A 16595-nucleotide genomic window follows, 5' to 3' on the forward strand; every position below is an offset into this window, starting at 1 on the left:
GGGCTGGCTTCTTTTGTGACCCTGAACTGTACTCTCAGAGTATAAACAAGACAAGAACCTCTCCAAACCTGAAGGGCCTCAGCACTGCCTGCTCCAGCATCTTTCATTTCCAGCAAGCAGTGGAGAGCAGAGGGGTAAAGGATGGGAGCCCTTCCCGCTGGGAAGTGGGACTGTGTGGCTGGGACAGGGGCCTGTGTTGAACTCCTGAAGACAAAAGGCTTTCCTGTACATGAAGAGCATTTTTAAAACTTCCACTCATGGCCTGAGAGTCCACAGACAGACTCTACTAAAGCTATTTAAAAACTTTTCTTGCCTGACTTGAGCACACAGTGGCTCTGTTGAGGAAAGTGACATTTTTCTCTGGAGATACATGCTGGCTAGGATGTGGTAAAGCACTTTTTGAGAAAAACTTTACAGCCAGGAAGGGGAGTGGGATACAGGGATCAAAGCAAGGATCCAGGATCAATATTTGAGCAGAACCAGAATCAAGCCAGCAAATATGTTCTAACAAAAGGCTCCCTGGGATTCCCAGGGTGTCTGTGGTAAGCCGAGTTCTCTTAGGTTCCTTGGGAACTCCCAGATGTGCTTATGGTGTCCAAAGGCAGCTTTAAGCATCCTCGGGCCTCACCCAAGGACAAGTCAGGATGGTCAATTTTTGACCATCAAATCCATCAAGCAGAATCTACCCTGTATTCACCAACCAATTTGGGAACTGGATAAAGAGTCTGTAACATTCAAGACGATGTAGTTTAACACTGATAAACACACAGATGGCAGCATGGCTTTTGCTGCTCCACATGCTCTCCCCAAATGCCCTGTAGCTACCAAGAGCAAAAAAATAAATTCCTCCTGCTTCTCATTTTGCTCCCACCATTATCACAGTACGAGCGTGCCCACATCTGGATGGCTGGGGATAAGTATTACTCTATTAATATAAGTATTACTCTGCCCTGCAGTAGTGAGCAGGGGCAGGAACTTGCTGGGGTAGGCACTGGTTACCCAGGCAGAGGCAATAGCCACTTGGAAGAGCTCAAGACTGCAGTGGAAGATGAAAATATTGGATGTTCATCTGAATGCAGTCTGGATTCAGCTGAAGGAGAATGATCAGGGCCTGTTTGTCCCTAATTCACCTCTTCAGACTTGGCTGACAGGGTGGTGTCTAGGACACTGTCAGGCAGAGGAGAGCATTTTCCATCCATAATTAAACATATCTGGCAAAACAGGTGATGAAGAAGCAGGCAACAAAGATCTTATATGATACTTAGGAGAGATTTACATCTCTTTGTACTGTCTGGTGCAAGGAAGATAAAGGCCACTATCACTGAAAGCATTTCAATCTTGTAGTTGATCATGAAGTCTGTTCCACAACGTGTTGCCACACCACTCCTCTTGCCACACACGAAAGCATCACAGTCACAAGTCACTGACAACCACATGAGCTCAAAGTCTGGAGTCTCATTCTTGCATTTTTTTTTCCTGTGGGAAGTTCCTGTTTAGATCAAATACATCATTACTGTGGGAGATGCAAAAGTAGAGCTCTATCATTTATGATTTTAATCTATTTTGGGACATACTTTGCATTTCAGAGGTGTTAATCTCAAATACTGGCCAACTTTGTCTTCACAATGACCTTCTATTTCAGAAATTACAGTGGTTGCAGTGTGAGGAAGCTCTTTACAGTTTGTTTTAAAGTTGCTGGATGGTCCTGCACTGTGGAGGCTGTGTAGACCTGGTTAAAAATTTCTAACTGAATTATTTTTCCCATAAAAATGCCTCGCTTACTCTTCCCAGAGTTAGTTTTCCAGATAGAGTATATGCTGTGCCAGAGAAAGAGGAAGGAGGCTAACACTGAAGGTCAGGGCACCCTTTCTTGATGCAAGAGCTTGAGGGTTAGTTACTATTTGATTACCAGACAAACATCTGACCTTTTCTCATGTCCTTCTAGAGAAACAAAAAAAACAAAACAAAACTTAAAGAAGACCTTGGTGTTGGCCTACTAAAATAATTTGAAAATTCTAAAACCTAAACTGTTCTTGTGGGATGGCATGAGCTTTTCATTTCACATCCCCCTCAGACAGTAAGTCTCATAATGAAAGCAATATATTTTAGTGAGACTGGACTTCCCCTCAGCAGCTCTTCCCTTTTAGGATTGGGGTCATTTAGATTGGAAGTGACCTTAGAAGTCATCTTGTCCCTCCTCCCATTAAACATTAGTCCAACAAGATCAGATGGCCCAATACCATGTAAGACAAGTTTTGAAGGTCTGGAAATGACACAGATTCTCTGGGCAGCCTATTCTGGAACAAAATCCCTTCATGGTGAAAATGATCTTCCTAACATCTGAATGAATTTCCTGTGCTGCAGCTGGTGCCCATTGCCTTCTGTCCTATCAGTGTGCACCACACAGAAGAGTCTGACTCACATTATTGAACTGGGGAGAGCAAAACCATCTCCCTTGGCCTTCTCTTCTGGGACTGGACAAAACCAGCTCTGACTGCTTCTCCTCAAACACCAAATGCTCCTGCCCCCTCACTGTCCTGGTGACTCTCTGCTGGTCTTGCTCCAATTTGTCAGTGAACTTCTTGGGCTGGGGAGCTCCAGAGCAGACACAGTACCCCAGCTGTGGAATTCACAAGTGTGGAATACCAGAGAGGAACAACTACTCTTGACCTGCTGGCTATACTCCTGCTAACAGGCCAACATATGTTTGGTCTTTGCCAGCACATTACAGATCACGGAATATTCTGAGCTGGAAAGGACCCAGCAGGATCACCAAGTCGAGCTCTTAATGAATGGCCCATTCAGGGATTGAACCCACAGGGACTGAACCACAGCCTTGGTAGTATTAGCACCATGCTCTGACCAGCTGAGCTTGCTCCAGCTTGAGGCACACAGGGACACCCAGACCCCTTCCTATAGAGCTGCTTCCTAGACAACTGGCCAGACTGAGATGTTGCACAAACTTATTCCATCCCATGATCAGGACTTTGCATTTGCCTTTGCTGATAGCCATGAGGCTCCTGCCAGTCCTTTCCTCCCCTGCCAGGGTCCCTGTAAAGAGCAGCCTTGCCCTCCAGAATGTGATCCACATCTCTGCAATTTGGTATTACCCACAGGTTCCAGTTGTTAATACACACATTAAAACATGCTGGCCCCAGTACCAGTCCAGGGAAACACCAGTTGTGACCTGCCACCAGATGGATTTTTTACTGCTGATCCCAACCTTTTGAGTCAGGCACTCCAGTCAATTTTCTATCCACCTAATTTTAACTTATACACTCCATATCTGACCTTAGAGAGACACAGTGAAGATTTTTGGGTGTCTGTAGACTGAGAGCTACAGCCTCTGTGTGAAAAGAAAACCACAATAAATTTTGACTCAAATGTTTTTGTTACATTTTTGAGTGCTTGACTTTGCAAATTAACTGAGTTTTTTTTCTATACAATTTTATTTATATTTATACCAAGTGGGAACTGTTAATATGGGGCTCAAACCCTTTTAAATGTGCATGTGGATATGGTATGTTGCTTTTTGGTTTGGTTTTTGTTTTTTTTTCTGGTAGATGCTTTGAAATCCTGTGGGTGAAAGATGCAGTAGGAACAACTGAGTGATGTTTCATGATGAATCTCACTCACTGCAACTGCAGTGACCAATACTATTAATGTTCTACTTTTCCACAAATCTTCTGCCTACAGTACTGGATTATGTGGTTATTCAAATTGGTCTCCATTTGCCTGTTGTTCCTCTCTGTGCTGCCTGTGATTCATGAAGACAGCTCTCCCAGCTGCAGCAGTCACTGCCTTCCCATGGCACTGGCAATGGCAGAAATAGCTCTGACTTCAGGACCACCCCAATCTTTCCCTCTGCCCCTTCCCTTCTCATGTTAGACTAGGCCATCCTTGCAACAGCAAAAAATCAGTTTCACTTACAGCACTGAAAACCTTGGAACTCCATTTGAACAGATGCTGGATTTACTTCACAACCAACACTAAATAGGACACCAGGGCTGGGGGGTGGGGATGGAAAGATTGCATTTGAGAAGGGAAGGTTTTTCTGCAAAGAAACTGAAGAAAACTTATATTAAAAGCTCAGGACTCTTTACTGTACCAAAAGGCAGACATGGCTTTTGGTGACAATGTTAGTTGTCTTCCACAAATATAACACCCACTTCTGAAGACGAGGTTTGTGTGCTGGTGGATGAGCTGCAGGCACTTTGGATGGTGGACAGCCCTGCATGTCACAACAGACAATGTGAAAAGTTCCCTTGCTGAATGGGTCCCACAGAGGATTGGTGCAGCCTGAGCACTGTCACTGCCTGCCAGGACTGAGTCTCATTTCAGAGGACCCATCCCAAAATCCTGTGCTTATGGCAGGCACTGGCTGGGAGATGGTCATGCATTCTGAAATTTGTGGCTTACTTCTGCTTAGACAATGAGAAGAGCTTAGTGACAGCTTTCCAACAACCAAAATTAAGGAACTGTTCAAGGTTTTAGAAAGAGGGAAAAGGAAATAATATACAAGTTCATAGAAAAGCTATTTTGAGAAAAAAAGGTCTCTGTCTTCCCACAGCAACTGCAACTGCTGAAGCTATTCATTAGCCTGCTAAGTTGCTTTGGATATCTGGATGAAGATGGGTCTTATCTGAGGAAGGGAAGCTTGACCAAAAATAGCAGGAAGCAGAGCCTAGAGAGACTGATGCTTTCTTGTTGAAAAGTTCAATTGGAAAGCACAAACACAAGGCAACAGTGAGAGAACAAACCCCACTGGACACATGCTGGGCACAGTGCTTAAGGCACTGCTGGAAAGCACTCAGAGATGATGGGGATGTGGCTAGTCATAAGAGCTGATGTAGAATGAAAGCTTTGTAAAATTTGGCATTGCTGTAAGTTCAGATGGTTGCATCTCAGGGTGGAAAATTGTTTCTTGCTTTTGTCATTGAGTTTGCAGCATACATTGGGACACAGAGACTCAGAAGAGTAATGGCTTACCATGCTCTTACTCTGTGAGGACTGTCCTCACAGCAAGCCATGTACCTGATGGCTGGACAGAATGAACGATGGGTATTATTTAATGCTAATGCAAATATTTTGGTGATATTTTAAAAATAGAAATTAAAAAGGAATGGTATGCTTTAGAAGAAATCCCAAAGCTGGTTGCAAATTAATGCCATAGATACAAAACAGAATGAAGTAGCTTTTAGGGAGGAAAATGACAATTTTCCTCCATGTAGCATAATGATGTATGCTCAAGCTTGTCAAAGAATGAGGAATACTAAGGTCAGCTCAAATGGTCTGTGTTTTTCATTCTGTTTAGCATGAAAAGTGACAATTCTGCTCGGGAACACTGCTGTCTACAGAAAATGTTTTGCTGACTTCTGCAGACTATGGCTCAAACTCTTGTAATGTCAGTTGGTATCTCCCCAGAAGTAATTTATTTCTTGAAGTAGCCTTGAAGATATAAAAACTCCATTATTATTACCAAGCTTTGCCATTAGCAGTCTCAGCTTAAGGGTACTGTGGTGATTACTACTTGGGGAATGTCTGAACAGGGTTTGAACACTGTGGAGGAATAGGATGCTTGTTCCATGACCAACACAAACTGCTCTGGCTCTGAGTTGTGGAACACAAGGTTAGACATGACAAAGAACACAGGTACTCTTGGCACAATGGTGAATCATGTTATACTGACAGAAAGGGATCACTTCAGGGCAAGAACTAGAAGACTGTGGAGAGGCACAAAGTCAGTGCTTAAGGCCAGATACAGCTTTCAGGTAAACAGGAATTTACCTGAGTAACTCCATCAAGACAGAACCTACTTACTTCATATTTGCCTGATTAGTTTGGTAGAATCAGTCCCTGATTTTCCATGCTGTACTTTTTCTTTTTTTCACTGCTTTCTTTTTTGCATCCTTTCTCAGCACCAGCTACCAGGCTCCCACAGGTTTAGTCCATTCCATTCACACCCATGTTTACACTCTTGCTCTACTTGCCCTGTTTTACTTGAACATCACACAGTTATGAGAATATAAAACCATGCCCACCTGCAACATCTTTGTTCCCAAAGTAGCTGTGATGGTCCCCAAAACAAAAAAAAAGGCATGTGATTTCAAACAAATGACACAAAGAGTTGGGGTGCCTTGGTGTGGTTTCTGACACCACTCACAGCCTGTGGGCTGACTCTATTGCCCTTCAAGTCATCAACAGACTTTCTGATAATTACCAGTTCTCAAGGATCCAGTACTTGCAAGGACTCTGGAAATCTTTCATGATAGCAGTCTCATACACATCAGCCTTTTTAGAGCTACACTGCCTATGTCTTACAGAGGCTGGGCTGTGCTGGACCCCGTCCTTCATTGTTAGCACAGGGAGAAAAGATACCAGGTACATAAATTAAAAAAAAAAAAATAGAATTTATTATTTCCATTTTTAATACCCATGAAGCAATCATGGCAAGATAATATTGCTTTCTCACAAAAAAGCCTTCAGTGTAATATAAATGATGAATAAACATGGAAAGCAAAGACAAAGCCACTGAAAACTCATGAGGCAGGGTGCCATTTCAATGCAGTGACTGAACTACAGAACTGAACACTAATTTTATTTTTTTTTAAATGACACCTCATTATTCCCAGTGAGAAAGAACTTTTCCTTCCTGAATCACACAGCCTTTTATTTGGTATAAGTCCCTCTCCACACAGAAAGACAATTCTATTCTCATTCATTTAGTCTTTCTGTTTTCTACTTGGCTGAGATGTCTAAGCAACTCTCCCTTCCCTATGGAGAACTGGCTTTATCTTCATTTGCTTTCCAATATTCTATTCAGAATAATTTTCCTGCTTTCAGGATTTGGTCTTCAAATACCTCATTATTAAAACTCCAAGTTATCTACTTTTTTCCTAATAAAAAGAAGATGTATTCAGAGTTTAAAGTTAAAGATGGTGCAAGCAGAGTCTAAGCATCTTAATCAATATTTAATTTAGCTAGATTTGCTACTTAATTCTGAGTAGCCAATTCCATGCATTAATAATTGCACCTCTTGGTTTTACAAGCAATACAAGCACTTTACCAATACAAACATTGCTGCATCTGCAAGGACTGAGAGAACAAGCTAGAGGCTCACACTTTGCACTTATTATAGCTATTTATCTTAATATTCCTTAGGAAATTATTGAGATCACTTGGCTGTAAAATTACCTTGTCCATGCTTTAAGATCATTTTGCTGTCACAGGAAGCTGGATGGACCTAAACTGAGAGAGCTTTCAGAAAGCTTCAGGTATCTGCACAGGGCCACCAAAGGATTGACTCTGTCATCTACACTCACAAAAGCAGGCAAGCATCTCACCTGAGAGCTGGTTCATTAAAAGAACCCAAGGAAACAATAACTCAGCTCTGGCAGAATAAAAGGAATGTGTCTTCATCTGGAGAGTGCAGCAGGGTGACCTGGGGACACAGAGACTAGAATCTGCCCAGCCTGGTGGTTTGCAGTAGCTAAGATATTTGTTTACAAATTGTAACAACTCCTTGAAGAGTATTTGGCAATATAAAACAGTTCATCTTGTCTTTAGAAGTTAATCTTTTCGTTAGGAGAGGAATCTACGCTTTGCACAGGGTTTAAATGATGCTTAGAGTCTGTCAGTTGCAGCATTCAAGCAATGTCACTCGCCCTACCCATCTCTTCCCCCATTCCCAGAGCAACTGTCAATCAATATTCCCAGCCTTTTGTGAAGCTATAATCAGACATTTGCATACCACTGAACTGCTAAGACAAAGTCCACTGCATAGCTACTGTCCTAAGTTAGCTGCCCTGCTGAGGCACACCAGTGTCTCTTGTGAATGGATGAGCTGCCCATACAAAAAAAAAAAAAAAAAAAATCTGGGCTTTAAATGGTTGGAAATTTGCCTGCAATTCACACAGCTGGAAAGGGACATTATTGTTTTTTAGACATCTTTGTCAATCTCTACTTGATATCTCTATGCACAATGAACTTCAAGACAATAAGACAGGCAATTCCACAGTGGAAAGCTGGAGCAATACCATTGCTTCAGTGGAGTTACTCTGGATTTACAATGTGGAAAGTCAGATTGGAATCTGGACAACTAATAATGGGTCAGTAAATCCTCTTCTCACCTTTTTTCTTCTCCCCAAGAAAGACAGTGAAGCTAACAAAAATGAAACTAGACCAAAAATAAAGTGAAGTGGCTGTTGCACACAGTTAATGCTGCACCCAGTGTTCTCATAAAGAACAGGGAGTTTCCACATGGGAAATTCCCTTAAACTCTGTGTTTATCCTCATGGGAGATGAGCAAGCAGCCAAGTAAGAGAATGCAAAGGATTCAGCTGCTCCAAAGGAAGATTGGCGTTAGATTGCAGAGGGAGAATCAGAATTGCTGTTATTTTTAAATGTAACAATCAGTGTAAGCAACAGATCTCTTAGCAGTCACTGAGGCCAGCACAGGCTTCAACATGAACATCTAATGAGAGAGGTTCACACTTGATCTTGCCTCAGCCTAGTGCAGTAAAATATGTGCTAAAGGACATTTTCTCAAGTACAACACAACAGAAAATAGAAACAACACCGATTACACAGGAGGCCTAAGACTGCTTAACTCATACATCTTGCAGCACTAAGAATATTTTTTAGTCTGGCTGTTTCTATACCAGAAAAGTGTCTCTGATGTTAGCTATGCTGCACCAAGAGCCTCACCAAAGTCTGGGTGACACTTCAAGGCAGCTTTTTCACCCTGAACACTGGTGTTTTGTTCCCACAGCCCAACTGTGCACAGGGATGATAAAAGCAATGAGTTTCATAGTCACAATAAAGCCTCACAAGCCTGCTATCAGTACCTTGAGATCCCTTTACTCTTCCTCCCTCCTGTCTCTCAGTGGATTCTTCATTGCATTTACTTTTCTGTTTCCCTAAAAATTTCCCAATCTTCTTTCTTCTGGATACCAGAAGGCAATGTGGGCTCCAGCTCTGAGAACAGACTGCTCATTTCCTCTAATTCTCTGAGGAGTTTTGGTCCTGACCTCTATTGCACAGGACCAGGTGCTCCAAGGGCTGTATGAGAACAGAGTGAGAGCTTTAAGAACGATCCTGTGTGACTTCCTGGACTGGAAACCCAGGGAGCAGAATGGAGGAGACTTGGAAATGCTACAGGAAATAAAGCAGCTCCTTTTTACAAACTCATCTTCGCTCTGTGGGACTGGAGCAGTCTGAGCAAAGTAGCTCCACAGCTAGTCCAAGACACGGCTGGAGAGCACTCCCAGGCTTCTTGCATTCAAACAGGCAGGGTCTGGCCTGACTTCTGAGCCTGGATGCTAGATTTAGGACCTGGCCATCAAGTGCTGTCATTAAATGATGTGCTAAGAATGGAGAAATGTCACTGAAGACCTTCCAAAGCTCTGATTCCATAGCTCATACATCCTCTTGCTGCCAAACTTGTTTCCAGAATGAAAACTGATCCCCTGCTCAACAGGGAAATGTGAGACCCCCTACATCCACCAGAAAGAAGAAAGGGAAGTGTCTTGTTCACAATCCTTCCTTCTCTGCTTACACTGAACCTCAGCCAGTGACACAGGGATGAATTTCTTAGAAACTGTAGGAAATGGCAAACACCTGGCTCAGCTTCCCTGTTTTAATCTTCTTTTATTTCCATTATGCCTAGCTGAAAACAGGCAGATCTTCCATCCTTGGTCATGATTCTGGATCTAAATCTTCTCTGGACACCAATTACTTTTGCCCACAGCCACCGAAATCAATGGGACTTCACACACTGGTGCAGAAGTCTCAGCTGGAGAGTGATGATGTGAGATCAGAGCTTTTGTCTGCAATCCATGCATGCCTAAGAGTGCTAAAGAAATAATAGTTAACAATGAGATTGTTAATTGACATATAACACCAATTACTTTTGCCCACAGCCACTGAAATCAATAGGACTTCACACACTGGTGCAGAAGGTCTCAGCTGGAGAGTGATGATGTGAGATCAGAGCTTTTGTCTGCAATCCATGCATGCCTAAGAGTGCTAAAGAAATAATAGTTAACAATGAGATTGTTAATTGACATATCAAGGAATTTGTATTACTTTGTCATGAATATACTGGGTAAAGTGAATATATATACGTTGAGTAAAAAACCCTACAGGCTATCAGCAGTAGTTAATTTTAAAGATTTTTAATGCACATTAATGACAACATTGCTCTAAGATTAAGGTACTCTGGTTTTACTGGCAGGGAAGCAGAGGTTAAGCAAGTTTTTTAAGGCCACACAGCAAGTCCTTGGATTTATAACTCCCAAATTTGCCTTCTGCTCAGTCCAGCAGGTCATGCTGACTAACTGTGGAATGCATATTTCCAAAGAACTCTTAAGGGACAAGAGGAATCAGAAGGAACAAAAGGTACAGATAAAGTAAGCATTAATTCTAAAAAAAAAAAAATAATTTCCATCCAAAAAACACAAGTCAACTTCTGTTTAAGTTGTCATACCTCACCAGTGCCTTAGCCAGGAACAGGAGCACTAGAAGAACATGAGGGAAATTGTCCTGACAGCATTTTCAACAAAACTGAATAGACATAACAGCTTTATGTAATGAGATTTCCAATACAAACAAAATCTCATACGTGTCTAAGATTTCAAATAAAGTTTATGGAGGTTTATCCCAATGTAGATAAAAAATTAAGAGAAGCCAGAACTGTTCCCTTCCATGCAGATCTTGGCAGCCATGAGACTGTAGGAAACAAGCAGTGATACTGTTATTTCAGCTTCTTGAAGACTATTTCTATGCTACTGCTCTATATTATATAAGTCTGCTCCTCAGAGTTGGACCAATCCATATGTACTGGAATGCATATAAAAACAAAACCTCTTTTAAACAAATTAAGAATTTAAATACTAATTTACTCATCTTAAAGATGAAACATTTTCAGAACACTAAGACAATTAAATGGAACTGATCCTGCAATTTCAAAGACCTTTTGTCAGACATTAACCAAGACAAGTGTGAAAGGAAGTGCTGATTACGTGACAGTACTATAACCAGACCATCTGGAATCTGACTCTGGAGCAGGAATAAAGAATTCATTTCCATTCCATCAAGAGTCTCCATCCATAAAAAGTTAATTTCATTTTATAAGTAAACAAAAGGGAGTTGCTCAACCTGACACAGCTCCCTGAATAATAAGACAGGACTTAGAGGGGCCTTAATGCACACAGTGGTTCAGGCTGCAAACTGCCTTCTCCCTGCACCCTTTCCTGAGGGCACCTCGTTTATGCTGACACACCTTACGACATGGGACAGATCCCGACCTGTTGCTAGCAGATTAAAATTAAGTACCTGCAACAATCTTTCTCGTGAATTGAAAGAGAGGTAGGTACTGAGAGTCAAGTGACAAAGTATCAACAAAAAACCCTCAGAGATTAAAGAACTGAATGGCCCTGCTTGAACTTGGCTTTGGTTAAAGTCAAGCAGCTGGAAAAGCTCCTGATCCCATACTCACATGTAAAAAATAGATGGAGAAATCACATATTCTGATACTTAATTTAGAACCTGACATTCTAAACTTACTCTGTGGGCAGTTAAGTCAGAACCAGACACTACTCCTCCTATGCATTACCGTTTCAGAAACAGACTTCTGAGACCTTGTATACAGAAACATCTGGAATAAAATTACAAATAAAATTCACATTAAGAATCTTATTAGTTTTAGTCAAGAGGAAAAACTCCAATTCTGCTAATATTTCTTGTTACAAAACTAGGAATATTTTGCTCACATTGAGAACTCTGGTAAAATTACACTTAGGTATCTGTAACTGGAAGAATGAAAATATTTCCCTCAAACTCTTCTTTTTGCCAGGAGCATGGGAGCATGTCTGTGTCTGCCCAGTTTTCCTCAGAAACATCTGCAGTTTCTAAGGAAGTTGCTAATCTCTCCCTGAATCTTTCTCCTTACTCTTTTTGATCCATTACTTTCAGCATTCTTCCTTCATGCACCAAAAAGTCACACTGAAACTCAGATTCTAATACTTACATACCTAAACCAGGGGAAGCTACTGAAATGAAATATTTTTATGAAAAAAATAAGATCTGTGCTGTGCACCAGTGGCTCTCACACATGGATTGTGGCCTCCAAGCTGGCTATGCAGAGAGGGCAGACTACACAGCACTGACTCCACTTCCTCTTCTCCCCACCCTGGCACATCCTTGTCTCATCTGTGAAGTGACAGGGCACAGCCAACAATGCCACGGTGTGCTCACAAAGCAGGGTGGATGTGCAGCTGGCTCTGCCAGCTCACTGGGAGGTGACTGGGAACCACAGTGGTCTCAGCTTTAACCCCTGCTTTGGCCTCTGCAGGCTGTGTCCCAGCCCACTTGCAGCAGAAGGGGAGCATCTGCAGTGCTCTGTGTCCACTCCAGAGGCTACTGCAGCATCATCCATTTGTCTATCACGAAGCAATAGCCAAAACACTGGTGGTAAACCTGGGCCACCCCTGTATCTGTGCTGCTGCTGCACTCTGCAAATGTCCAGAGCCTACCACACCCTGAGCAGAGCAGAGCAGAGCAGAGCAGAGCAGAGCAGAGCAGAGCAGTCTCCATCCAGTCCCACTGTCCCATCTCACAAGCAGAGCAAAGACTTCTTACACCCACTCTGACCTAAACCAAGTTCAGCTTGTTCACAGGTCACATTTTGGATGTTTTCTGTTGACAGCTGAAGTAATCCACACACTCAGTTTGATGTAATAAAAGTAACAAAAGAATTAACTACAGCATGGAAGAAGGGAAGTAAAACTGAAAACAAGGCTCACACAACAAGGTTAGCTTCTTGTATCTTTATTACAGGAAAGTCTAAATTAAAAAGATTATTACTACTGACAGCAGTGAACAAGTGAACTGGAGCCAACTGATAACCCTCTCTTCATATATAGGCTCTTCCATCCCATAAAGGGCTTTCACTCTAGACAAAGCTGGGCACATAAAGATACCTTGGAAATGACAGTGGCTCAAGCAAGATAGGGCATAGTGTGCTGTAAGCAATAAAAATGAAAAATTGAGAGAATTTGAAGGGAAGAAGTGTTTTTTATGAGCAGAATCCTCAGTGTGTATGAAATGAAGTAAATCTCAAACCTAGGTGAAGTGTAACGGAGGCATGGAGTGGAGGGCAGAAGATGAAATGACAAGGAGGGGCAGAGTTAGGAAGAATGCAGTGGGAGTGAGAGTAAATTTCTGTTCAGGCTGCCTGACACAGCTTCCCAGTTCAGGCCCTTGGGGTCAGATGCAAGCACTAGTGCCAGGGCAGGGCAAGGAAGCACATCAGGAATAAAGCAACAAGTGCCTGGCTGCTGGCAGGAGGTGAGGTCTGTGGCCTCGTATCCTTATGTTAGTTAAGATTTAAAAACTGACTTGCAGTTAAGATTACTTTCTTGGCTTAAAAATACATATAAAGTATTCCTAAATGCTCTGCTGGAGAATAGCTTGTTTCTTGATGGAGACACATGTTTTCAAAATATACCTTTGTATTTCAGAACATACATAATAGCCTAAAGGTTCTGCAAACCTACTGTCCTTTGGATAGAATGGCTCAGGATGGACAATTTGAAATCCCCAGGCTCCTGGAAAGCCTGAAAATGCCACAAATAGACACCTTTCCAGCTTTATTGCCAAACTATCTTTTAATTCTCCCAAGCATTTGTTCCATCTTCAGAAGCCTTATGGAGGACCAAGTTAAGCCAAGGCCAATGGTTCCTCTAATTAGTGTTAAATTTCACTTGATAAATTGGACAAAATGACCAAGTTTTTAACTCAACAAACTGTACTACACTAGAAAATTAGTTTCTCACTTTGCAAAACAGAGAGCATGACTCTAAAAACCAAAGAGAATTGACATTTTTAAACTGACTTAAAATTCACTTACTATCAAAACAATGGGGACTCAGTGGGGGAAGCACACCTCTGAGAAGTAGGTAATGTGATCTACCCTTCTACCACCAGGACCAAGAAAATATGCCACTAAGTTAGTGCAACAAATAAAAACAGAACTGATGGTGTATGAAATACCAATCTGATGACAAATGACAAACACCAGAATTCCTAAAATCAGACTTATTTCAAACTGATATCACTGGGGGCCTTGTTTGCTATCCCTAAATATCCTTTTGGCATAGGAGTGCACAGAGTAAGGACATCCACATGCTCATTATCTGTGCACATTTGCAGGCTGCAGTTCTAGTAAACTAAAAAAACCCAAAAAGTTCCTTGAACTTTGAAATAAAGAATAGAGCTTTGACTTCTATTATAATTAAAAACTTTGAGAATGGCCTTCAGTTCAAGTCCTGTGTACACCACTGGTGTTCACTGACACAAGGGTTCAAACCAGTACCATAAATGGGAAAACCACCAGTTCTGTAAGAAACACAGCTGGCAGGATTGTGCAGTCCACATACAAGCTGTCATGACTTTCAGTAGGATACTTCATTATTCTTCATGTCATCTACAGAAACTGGTCTTGCCAGCTGAAACCTATTGATATCTACACACTTCATTTTTGTCTGAAAATATCTGTAGCCAAACAAACCATGCCAGATGTTCAGCTTGCAGTTAGACAACAATATGAGGATGAACATATGGCATTTCAATCTTACATCCTAGCAAAAACCCACTCTATTACCTAGTTTGCAGTATGCACACTTCATTAAGCCAGACAGCCTTTAAACATTACTAACTTCACACCCCTGCAAGGCTATGTCAGCTTTTCTTTTAGAAAAATTACCTGCAAGAGTATTTCTTTGAAAAACCCCTCATACTAAGGAATTTGGCTCATTAAGGAATTCATATTCTACAGATCAAAACAAATTTACTGTGATCTTCTTGCTTCGTGTTAAGAGAATGTTATCTGTTCTTTTTTATTTGGCAAAGGAAAATGAGATGTTATTGCACATACTTGATCCTTCATCTGGATTCCTGCCTTCTGATATTTAGATAAACATAACTTAATACACCAGAAATATTTAATGTTTTACAAAGAGCTTCTGTTCACATTTGGTAAAACTTCTTTTGCTAACCTATGTGCCGAGGGATCCTTGTGTAAGAGGAACAGTTCAGCTTCCACACGAGCAGCTGTTAATGTAGGCACACATTCAAACACGCAGTTGTCTGAAATAGCAGCGCTGCAGACGTTGAAAGTCAAGAAGGGGCAGCTCAGGTTGCAGGGCGGCATGGCCACCCCTGTGGGATGGTGTAATCACAAGCCAGTGAAATCCTTCTCCTGCTAGGAAGCTATTACTGGTCACTCCTCACACTGCTTACAAGGGCTGGGATTGGCCTTTAAGCAGTGATTCATGAAGGTATCACACTGCTCTGCCTGCCGTGCTGCTCTTGGCTCACTGCAGTCACTTCCCTCCTAGTTTCTGCAAGCCACACATTGCACACAACAAATTCTGTTCCAAAGGTCTCTCTCCCCATTTTTTTCCTTATCCAGAAGGTAGTTTAAAATCACAAATGGAAAGAAGGTATCACTGGAAGCCATGGTTATGACTTGTTCACACTTTGACTTCATAAGATACTCTAATTTGTTGCTTTTTAGTTATGGCAATTTCCAGTAGATTCCCCGTTCCCTCGGCATTTATGAAGAACAACAGTTTTGTCTCATCCCAGCCATTAGGAAATACCAGTTGCTCAATGCTTAGTTACAAGGATGAATTACAAACTACAAATGCCTACAGCAGAGACACATTTTTCAGGGTTCTGCACACACAGCCTGCTCAGCTGCAGCACCAGAGCACTCATCCTGCTTTGCGTAAGAGCACAGACACACCGGATCACTGTCAGTCAGGGACTTCATCTCAGATTTCTCTGGCAGCATGACCCTGGGAACACTTCACTTCCCAGCAATAAATAGCAAAGAACTACCAATTAGTTGCATTTGTTCCCTAATACTGTGCATTTTAAAAGCGTTCTCTCCTCGAAGCATTTGTTAAGAGCAGTACAAAAATGCCAGGCAACACAAAATTCAGCTGAAGTACTTAATATTATTAAGATAACGGGCACATCATAATACTCTGCAAGTGCATGTCCAGAATTATCTCTGTTGTCACCAGAAATTAATTTAATAATATGAATACAGATTCAGGATTCATGTTCAACAGTATTTCACCACTTAGAGTTCACAGAAAACTGCAGGTTATGAAACTGTACAATGACGTTTGACTTCTTCTAGAAAGCTGCAACACCACAGAAGAAAAGTGCAGGAACAACTGGCAACATTTTTTGTAACACTTTGGATCACTGAGGAAATTTTACAAAGTGCATGGCAAGTAACCAATCTACAATGATTAATGCTGAAATGTAAAAAAAGAACAATGAATGAAGGAAAAGCATTCTGACCTAATTCTCACATCATCGAAGACTTATTTTAACCACCAATTCCAATATGAATTTAATAAAGACCTGACTTCAGAAGCAGGAACAACTCCAGAAACCAGTTACTTTGTGGGTCAGCTGAGGAAGTTATCAGTTCTGTTGAACATCAGCTTGGGGTAACATTTAAATATATGCTAGACTTTTGAAAATCCTGAATATGACATCAGTCAATATTAGCCTTT

The sequence above is a fragment of the Passer montanus genome, unplaced genomic scaffold (genome assembly GCF_014805655.1).
Source record: "Passer montanus isolate IOZ18808 unplaced genomic scaffold, ASM1480565v1 scaffold19, whole genome shotgun sequence".
Taxonomy (NCBI): Eukaryota; Metazoa; Chordata; class Aves; order Passeriformes; family Passeridae; genus Passer; species Passer montanus.